Consider the following 9,819-nt stretch of genomic DNA (forward strand, 5'->3'; position numbering starts at 1 on the left):
CTGAGTGTGACAAATTGTCACTTTATCCCATTTTTCCATCAACTATTTCAAGCTACCTAAAGCTTCCAGTCTCTTCACCCCCATTCTAATGACTCCCATTTACTCTCAGGAAATGATCTCATCTTCTGCTTTTCTCAGAACTCCTCAACTCCTCAGGCCCCAACTTCAAATGCAACTGTGGTATGTCTACATTTTTCCTCTCTCCATGGACAGAGTTGCTCCTCTTACACCAAAGGCTAATCTCTCCCCCTGCACTCTGGATCTCATTCCGTTTAACCTTCATCATTTTTTCCCACATTTTCTTTGAGTCCCAACTTTCTCCTCTCTATTAGATTATTCAGAATTTTTAAATGCTCAGATAGCTCCCTTAAATAAAGATTACAAACCCACCTTGACCTCAAACATTGGTCTGACCATTTACTGTCTCTTCTCCCCCTCTTCCAGGCAGCTTCATTAGTTGTCCAAACTCTGTTTCTACTTCATCACTGCTCATTCCCCACTCTACACCCTGCAGCCTGGCTTCTGCCCCCACCATTCCACTGAGATTGGTCTCCCTGGGTTCACCCACACATCCCTGTGGTTAAATGTAATCAGCTGCCGGGGCAGCTAATGCATCATGTGCCCATGAACGGGAAGTGTCCAGGATCTCCCGGCTCTGCATTACTACAGACAATAACAACAACAACAAGACGCAGACATCAGTCCAGCCCACAAACACCATTATATTTAGAGATTCCCAAGCTGAAGTGGTGCTTAGGATTTTTTGACACCTGTTAAAATGCTATAGAATCTAAAAACATTAACACAGGACTTTGCAGTGAAGATGACAGTGTAGTGTAGATGAAGATGAGTAAAGCAGGATAGCAGACTCTTCCCTCCTCTAATATCTCAATGACCAAAAACTAGTTTTAAAACTATAACATCTGCCAGCAGCAACTGAACAAGAAATAGGGCACGATCTTACATCAAAACGTTGAAACATGGTGCTTTAGAGATATGCCTAAACCCAATCCTACTGGGTTTCCCAATCCTATGGAATAAAGAAGGAAAATAAAGAAATCCTGAGAATTGTCTAATACTCTCCAATTACGAGACAAGTGGCCTCGGGGGGTGAATATGCATTCCTAGAAAGAAAAGAAAATATTTCTTCAGTTTGACTTGAAAAAATGGAAAAAATTAAAAAAAAAAAGACAAGAAAAAAGAATTAAAAAAAACCCTATTGAGTTAAAGCTCCTACATTCCAGACGGTAGAAGGGTTTCTAGGACTTTTCATAGACCAGGACAATGTGCTGAGTTAGGACAATAAGACAAATTCCACAAGAGTGAGATACACTCTTGTATATACCGAATTGGCTCTGGTATAAAATGTGTTGCTTTTTTTGGATTTTGATTTTTTATAAAAACAATTTTAATAAAGTAATGATTTCATCAAATCTTTAAGGGTTCTACTAGTGCGTAGAGCTTTGTTAGAGGTATACAGAGGTTTATTAGCTCTGCCAGCTATCACTCAGGGTGATCCATTTCCTTGTGTGCCTTGCAGTTTCAACGTGAGTGTGTCTTGACTGGGGATTATTTTCTCTGCAGTAGCTTTTCGTGGCTTGAAGTGGGAGCACTCCTTTCCAGAGGAGTTTTGAGTTTGTTTCAGCCAGGAACATTGAGGGCATCAATGGCCTGATATGAATTTTCCCCACCTGGTTTTGGGGTCTTCCATTTTGAGGGTATTATAAACCTGTGCATGAAGCACAGGTTTTGTATTCTCAGAGATTTTTCCCATACCACTTAAAGCCTAGGCAAAAATAGATAAGTGTTTGTGTTTTCCTCTGCCTGTGGGTGAATTTCTTCTAGTCTCCCTTTTCCCAAGTGCTAGATTTACATCAGGATCTCTCAGTTCCGGCTCCACATATCCCATAGCCTTCAGCCTTGCTGTCTGCCCCATGTGGGAGTTACACTGACATGGCCTTTTTGATGCATGTGGCCTTTGATTTGTCTGCATCAGACAGTGACCAAAATGGTCTCTTTCCATTGAGTAGCGTTTCAATGAACATTTGTTGTAAAATGTGGTTCCTTTATTCATCTCATAGGTATTTAGTGCCCACTGTCTTATAAATCTTCCTTTTGCCCTTCCATATCCATTCTCCACTCTCTACCCAGATTTATTCCGGGGGAAGCTCACCTTATTAACAGCAGGCTCCCCTGTCTTTCAATTTTCAATTGTGTTTGGCTGATGGGGAATTTTAGGCAGAAGATTGGAGAGCAAGGTCAGGGGAGTCAGGCCCTGGCTCCCTCTTGATGGGGTCTAGTGGGCTGATGTGTCCCTGGACGTAAGGGCAGCTCTTGTCAGACAGCTCCCTCCCCTTGCCCTGTCTGGCCTTGCAGTGGGAATGGTGACCTGCTCTCACTGGCACCAGGCACCGCACTGTGTATCGTGGCCTCCCTATACCCCGTCCAAATCTTTGTATGGAATCCTTCATTAAACTCGCCTCAGTTGCCCTACTTAGGTGTGCCGTTTGGCTTCTGCCAAGCTCCTGAAGGACACCTCTCCCAAGTCCCAGGAACTTTGCCAGACCCTGGGGAGAAAATAGTGAACAAAGTGGAACCATCCTCTGTCCTCATGGCACTGACATTCTAGAGGGAGATTCAGGTATGGAACTGACTATAATTCAGGGAGTCATGTGCCAGGCTGGGGGAGCACACAGGAGCAATGGGAGCTGTCCCAGGTGCACCCGGCCTGGCTCATGAGGGGCAGGGGAAGGTTTCCCAGGGTAGGTGTCACCTCAGTCAAGGCCACATGGATGGGAGCTGACCAGGTGAGGAGTGGGCCTCTTGTCCCCCTCCTCCTTTCCTCCTAATGTCTGCTTTTCAGGTTCTTGAGGGACTTGTCTCTCAGAGATGGGGCAAGAAAAGAGACAGTGATAGAATTCAAGATGGTGACATTTTATTATTTATTAGCACCTGTAACTGAGTCTTAGTGAAAGAGAAAATTGAAACCAAGTGCCAGACTGTTTTAGGTTGGATTCTTGGGAATCCAGGGCTCGGGCTCTCTGAGAAGGAGAGTTGTATGCAGCAGACTTGTGGGGAGGGCTTCCAGGAGACACAACTGGAAAGGAGAGAACAAGACAGGACCAGGCAGAGGGAGAAGCTGCCCATGTGGTCACAGAGGAGGCCTCAGTTATTCCTACAAGGAATTAGGAATTGAGGGGAGGGCGCTAGGCCTCTGCAATCCAACATTAGCCCGTCATTGGCTCAGCCATCCCTGGGAAGGGGGCATTGCCTGGGCAGGCAGCTCCAGTTCCCAGGAAGAGGAGTAGCTGTGAGTTCCAGCACCTCTGTTCCCATCTACGGGGTTGGGGGCATGGAGAGATGCATTGGCTTGAAGATGGCATCTGGGCAGAGTCCCACAGCATCCACTGTACAGGCGGAAGGTTCTGAATTTCCTGCAAATTTCATTTACTCTGAATGATAGAAAATGGAAACAGAAATTTCTAAAGCCACAGTGTCACAAGACCACAGAACCCACATGTGGGCACACCGAAGGAGGAAGTCATGTGCACAGGAGGACACACTGCCCACTCGCTCCCCTAAACTATGCTGCTAGGGACTCATCCATCATCATTGGAGTGTGAAGTGCCCAGTTTTCACAGGGTCAGTCAAGTTGGGCAGACACTGGTCTGACATGAATCATCTTAAATAGATAAGAAAGGTTTCTTTTATGAATAGAGGTAAAAATTAATACACAAAGTAGCATCCTCATTTTAAAAATATTCCTTTAGTAAAATTAAATGACACATTGTAACTGTGAAGGAAAGGGTTTGGGCCTGGTCTTCAGTCTGGGTGGTGAGGCCCCTAAGCTGGGGACTGTGAAGGCCCTGCTTCTTCCTGCTCATGTCTCCCCCAAGGACAGTCCCAGAGTCTCCACAGAGGCTCCAGAGCCTCTTCCTTCCCAGGACCCACAACCTCCTAGCACTTGACTGGAGCCAGCTCCTACATCTGCACAAAGTCCACAGTTCCCATCTCAGCCACACCTTGTGGAAAAGGTCTTGGAAAGGGCCCCTTCCCTACCTGGTAAACCAGGACCTTCAACTTCATAGGCTGGTCCTGTCCTCTCGGGAGAGCCCAGAGCTTGGGGCAGAAGTTGTGCTTTTCTAGGCGGAAGGAGGGAACATTACTTTGTATTCCTTTGCCATGAGTGGGCAGAGGAGGAGACCAGGCAGGAGTTACAAAGTCTCTGCATTCTGATTGCATCACAGGGTTCCGCGGATGTTTTTTCCGCTCTTATCTTACTCTATGTCTCCGCAACATTTGACATTGCTGACACTTCCTCTTACTCCCCGAGCCCTCTCCCCTGGGCTGCTACAAAGCCCCGGATTTGGCTCTTTCTTGGCACATCTCCTCATTGTTCTTTAGGGCTCCCCTTGCTGCCTGCATTCCTCCGGGTTCTGCTTGAGCTATTGAGTCCACCCCTACGGCATCCACTGCCTGTGACCCCAGATGTAGATCTCTACTCAGTCACTCTGCTGAGTTCAGTGTCAGCACATCCAGCTTCCCCTGACACTGCCACTTGGAGGTCCCCCAGGATATCCAACTCAGCCAGTTCTAAAAACCAAACTAATTGACCCACATCCTAAAACCAGTGCTCCCCATTTCAATGGGCCAAGACCCAAGCCTTGATCATATGCCTCCCTAAAAGTCCCAATGATCGAAGTCCTCCCTTGCAGCCCTCAGATCCATTAACTTCTCTCCACTCAGGGCTCTCCTACCTTGGAAGAGGCCTCTGCTATATTCTGGAGAGAGCATTGCCAAACCTCCACCTAGGGGCTCTCCTCCATTCTTGCCTTCTTCCAATACAGTCTCCACATTGCCAGGGCCAATACGAAGTTCAAAATAGGAATCTACTCCCTGGCTTGAAACTCCTCTCCACCCACGCCACGGGCCAACACTCCTCAGTGCCCACAGTGTGCAAGACCATCCCCACCTGTCCTCTCCTTCCCAGGTTCCAGCCCCATTTCTTTCTGCTCCCTTCTCACTTTCTGCTCTCAAGATGCCACTTACCATTTTCTGAAGTTTCTTTCTTCTCACGTTTTCTCACACACTGTTTCCACAGAAATTCCTCCATTCCTGTCACGTACACTTTTCCTTATAATTTCTTCTGTGTGAGAGACCCCACCCCATTCCAGATACAAACAAGCTGGGAAAGACACTGAGAAGTGCTGGAATCTCAGGACGTCTTGCTGGCTGGGAGATGTGAGACATGTTCTCCAGGTGTGCACGCGCCACTGTGGAGGCTTGAGAGGGTGGTGTTCTGGCCCCTGGTGGGACTCACGATGGGCATTTGGGAAGGCAGTGGAAATGGTAGAGCGACGGGAATGAGTGGGTGAAGAAAGAGTGCTTGTGGACAGCCTGACTCTCCTGTGGCCATGCTAAGAATCCTGAATGTTCCACGAGTCTGGAGTAAGTAGCCAAAATCTGCCAGGAGCCTGTAGCAGCCCCTGACATGCCCCAGAGCCCTCCTTGATAAGGATACAGCAAGGAGGAAGCACTAAAGCAGGGATCCTCAGCCACAGCCCTGTTGATGTTCTGGATGGATAGGTTTCTGTTGCAGGGGGTTGTCCTGAGTGTTCCAGGATGTTGAGGTGCATTCCTGACCTTCACCCACTAGATGCCAGCAGCACTGTGCCCTCAGCTGGGACAACTAAAATGTCTCCAGATAACACTGGATGTCTCCTGGCGGAACTGTCATCCTCTGCTGAAAACTGAAACACTGGAATTGGTAACTGTGGGGTGGGGGAAGGGAAAAAGATTGGCTGGGGAGCACTGAACAGAAAAGGAATCCTATGCATCCTGCATTTGACTGAAAAATCACGGGGCTGGATTGAACATGTTAGGAAGGATTAAATGGATTCTAGAACAAATGCAGTTCAGGAGGGAAAAGGTTGTTTGGTTATAAAATGGTTTCATTTGTGCCGATTTAACCGTGAGATATCAGAAGGCTCATTCTTGGTTCTCAGGTTTTATCTGAGCCACACCACTTCCAGGAAGCCAGCTCTGACAGCCCAGCATGGGGCCTGGAAGCCCTCCTATGTGTTCTGGAGCATGTGTCACTCTATGTTGCAATTGCCTGTTGACCTCTCTGGCTCCTATCTGCATACTCTTACCTCATTCTTTGAATACAGGAATTTGTGCACTGTTGTAACCCTAGCACCAGCATACTTGCTTCTCAATAAATATCTGTTGAATGAATGAATAATTTTCAATGCAATTCCCTTGAATTAGTGACACTTTTCCCTATAATTTTTTACTAACTTCTTGGTGGAAAAAAAATTTTTTCTTTTCGTTTTTTTTTTTTTTTTTTTTATGTCTCTGTTGCCCAGGCAGGAGTGCAGTAGTGTGATCTTGGCTCACTGCAGCAACCTGTCAGGCCTCTGAGCCCAAGCTAAGCCATCATATCCTCTGTGACCTGCACATATACATCCAGATGGCCTGAAGCAACTGAAGAACCACAAAAGAAGTGAAAATAGCCAGTTCCTGCCTTAACTGATGACATTCCACCATTATAATTTGTTCCTGCCCCACCCTAACTGATCAATTGACCTTGTGACATTCCTTCTCCTGGACAATGAGTCTCAGGAACTCCCCACCGAGCACCTTGTGACCCCCGCCCTTGCCCACAAGAGGACAACCCCCTTTAACTGTAATTTTCATTACCTACCCAAATCCTATAAAACCACCCCAACCCTATCTCCCATTGCTGACTCCTTTTTCAGACTCATTCTGCCTGCACCCACATGATTAAAAAGCTTTATTGCTCACACAAAGCCTGTTTGGTGGTCTCTTCACATGAATGCACGTAACACAACCACCTTTAGGGCTCAAGAAATCCTCCTTCTCTGCCTCCTGAGTAGCTGGGACTACAGGTGCACACCACCACCCCCGGTTAATTTTTGTATTTTTTGTAGAGATGGGGTTTTGCCATGTTGCTCAGGCTGGTCTTGAACTCTTGAGCTCAAGCAATCCACTTGCCTCCAGCACCTAAAGTGTGGAGGGAGAACTACTTCATTCTGAGAATGTGGGAAAAGTGGGGACTTTGTGTCCATGTTACTTCAGGCACAAGTTGCAAGAAGCAGAGGATGGCTCAGGTTTGCCTAGAAATAAAGGACAGTGCTGGAAGATTGGTGGCATTGGTCACAGGAAAGAAGGAACTGCTGGACATGTGGACTTGGAAAACACATGACCCAGGGCAGTTCTGTGATGGGACATCTTCCTTGGACGGTCATGGGTCTCCTCCCCAGGGCACTGCCTCTGTGGGGCTGCATCATGCTCACCATTTCTGGAAGCTAGAATCCGATTGACTCATCTTGGGTAGTACACACCTAGAATTCATAGTAGGAAGGGGGTCTCTTTCATTTGTGTCCACCACAATGGTCCTTGACAGAAAGCTCTTTTTCCTCCACTTCCCTTATCTCTTCTCTCTTCTCTTCTTTTCTCTTTTCTTTCTTTATCTCTCTCTCAATTTTATTATGAAAATATTCAAATATTACATGGGCAGAAAATAGTATTAATATGTTAAATCTCCATATTCCCATCACTCAGTTTTAACAATTACAAACATATGGCCAACACTGTTTCATCTATGCTCCTCTCCCTTCCCTCTCCCTTCCCCCTCCCTCTCACCCCACTGGATTAATTTAAAAAGAATCTAAACATCATATAACTTAATCCACTAGTATTTTAGAGTGTACCCTTAAGAGATAAGAACTCTTTAGAAATAGCTACAAAAGCATTTTTGTACCCCAAATTAAAGCATAATTAACATAATATTATATCTAGTCAGTGTTCAAATTTCTCCAGTTGTCTCATAGATGTGCTTTCTCATTGCTTTGTTCTAACCTGGACATAAACAAGGCCAGTGCACTGCATTGCACTGTTCATGTGCAACAATTCCTTTCCCCCTGTCCCACCTTGGCCCCACCTTTTCCTGTAGAACTTTCTATATTCTGGATTTGGCTGGCTGTCTATTCTTGCTTTCTCACCATCTCACTGTCTCTGCCATAGTCCAGGCCTGGTCAGGCAGGGAGCTTGTGACTCCTCCTGCCCCTTCTCTGAGTAACTTCCCTTTGTCCTATGGACAGAAGGCTTTTTCTGAAAAAGCGAATCTGATCATGGTGATACCATTGGATTAGGGGAGGTCCCTAAACACTGGTGAGACCTTGACTCCAGCTGGTGTCCAGGCTGTTGACATTGTCACAAGAAGGAATTCAAGGACGAGTCAGAGAAAAGTGAAAGTAGAGAGATTTATTGCAGAGCAAAATGCACACACTCAAGAAATAGGAGTGTGGTTGGGTGGGGTGGCTCATTCCTGTAATCCCAGCACTTTGGAAGGTGGAGGCAGGCTGATCACCTGAGTCCAGGAGTTCAAGACCAGCCTGGGGAACATGGCAAGACCCCATCTCTACAAAAAAAATACAAAATATTAGCCAGGTGTGGTGGTGCACGCCTGTCCTCCCAGCTACTTGGGGGGGCTGAGGTTGGAAGATTGCTTGAGCCTGGGAGGCGGAGGTTGCAGCGAGCCAACAAAGTGAGACCCTGTCTCAAAAATAAAACAAAATATGGTGAAACCTTGTCTCTACTGTAAATACAAAAAATTAGCCAGGTGTGGTGATGGGCGCCTGTAGTCCCTGCTGCTTGGGAGGCTGAGGCAGGAGAATGGCCTGAACCCTGGAGGCAGAGCTTGCAGTGAGACGAGATCGCGTGACTGCACTCCAGCCTGGGTGACAGAGCCAGACTCCATCTAAAAAAAAAAAAATAAAAAAAAAAATAAGTAAATAATAAAGGGAAGTGCAGGCATACTCGAGAGAGAGAGTTGCACCCAGTAGGGTTTGGAGCTTCTACATTATGGGTTTCTTTAACCAAGGGGTAGAATATTCGTGAAGTTTCCTGAAAAAGGTAAAGATTTCTCAGAGCTGTGGTGCCACCCATTTTTACACCAAACATGAGTGTTCCCGGAAATGGAATGGCCCTGGTGGGTGTGTGATTTGGTATGTTATTGAGCATATAATGAGGTTCTAGGCAAAACCTAGGACAAACCCAGCACCTTATTGGATCCAGTCACTTTTAACCAGCCTTGGCTCACACCCTGGTTCTCAGGTTCTTATTGACCCCTAGATTATGCAGCTATTTCAACAGTTTCCTTTTTTACTAGTCAAACTGCTGCCTGGAATCTTCCGTTCTCCTGTGACCATCCTTATTATTCGTGTCTCAATGCTACTATCTTGTTTAACACTGTTAGGGGGTGCCTGTGGCCTGTAGAAGAAAAACTACGCTTGACAGCTTGACATAGACATTGCAAACAGTAAGCATTCAATAAATGCCGAATTAACACGTGAATGGGGACTGTGGAGTGATAAATAGCTAATGCACTCAGGTACTGTGCTGGGGAGACTCCTTGTTCCCTTTCACCATATGCTTTGCTTCTGCTCCAGTGGAGGGCAGAGCAGAGGGGAGGGCTAGAAGGAGTACCTCCCAATCTTCTTGTCACTCCATACTGCCCACTGCTCCTGATCTCCCGCAGGAGGAATGCATGCACACAGCCAGACACACACACCCACACTCACACCAGTGTCTGTCTGTCTATCTATCTATCTACCCTATCCATCTATCTACCTATCTATCATCTATCTCAAGTCGGCTGTGCTTTAGGCACTTGGACTATACCTTGCTTTATTTCACCTCTGTACATTTGCATAAGAGTTCCTACTCCTATGTTCCACTCATTAGCTTCTAACTAATCCTTATTCAACTGCAGCAATGCTCTCTAGGATTTTT

General features: G+C 46.4%; 1 long non-coding RNA gene across 1 annotated transcript; it reads right to left on the bottom strand.

The window, feature by feature from the left end:
* Positions 1–2,913: 2,913 nt before the first annotated feature.
* Positions 2,914–4,298, bottom strand: LOC134761013 (uncharacterized). Its single transcript, XR_010139207.1, has 2 exons — positions 4,060–4,298; positions 2,914–3,452 (listed from the first exon to the last, which is right to left on the bottom strand). It is a non-coding gene; the product is annotated as an uncharacterized LOC134761013 (long non-coding RNA).
* Between the last annotated feature and the right edge of the window lie 5,521 nt (positions 4,299–9,819).

This window comes from Pongo abelii, chromosome 2, assembly GCF_028885655.2.
Source record: "Pongo abelii isolate AG06213 chromosome 2, NHGRI_mPonAbe1-v2.0_pri, whole genome shotgun sequence".
Classification (NCBI taxonomy): Eukaryota; Metazoa; Chordata; class Mammalia; order Primates; family Hominidae; genus Pongo; species Pongo abelii.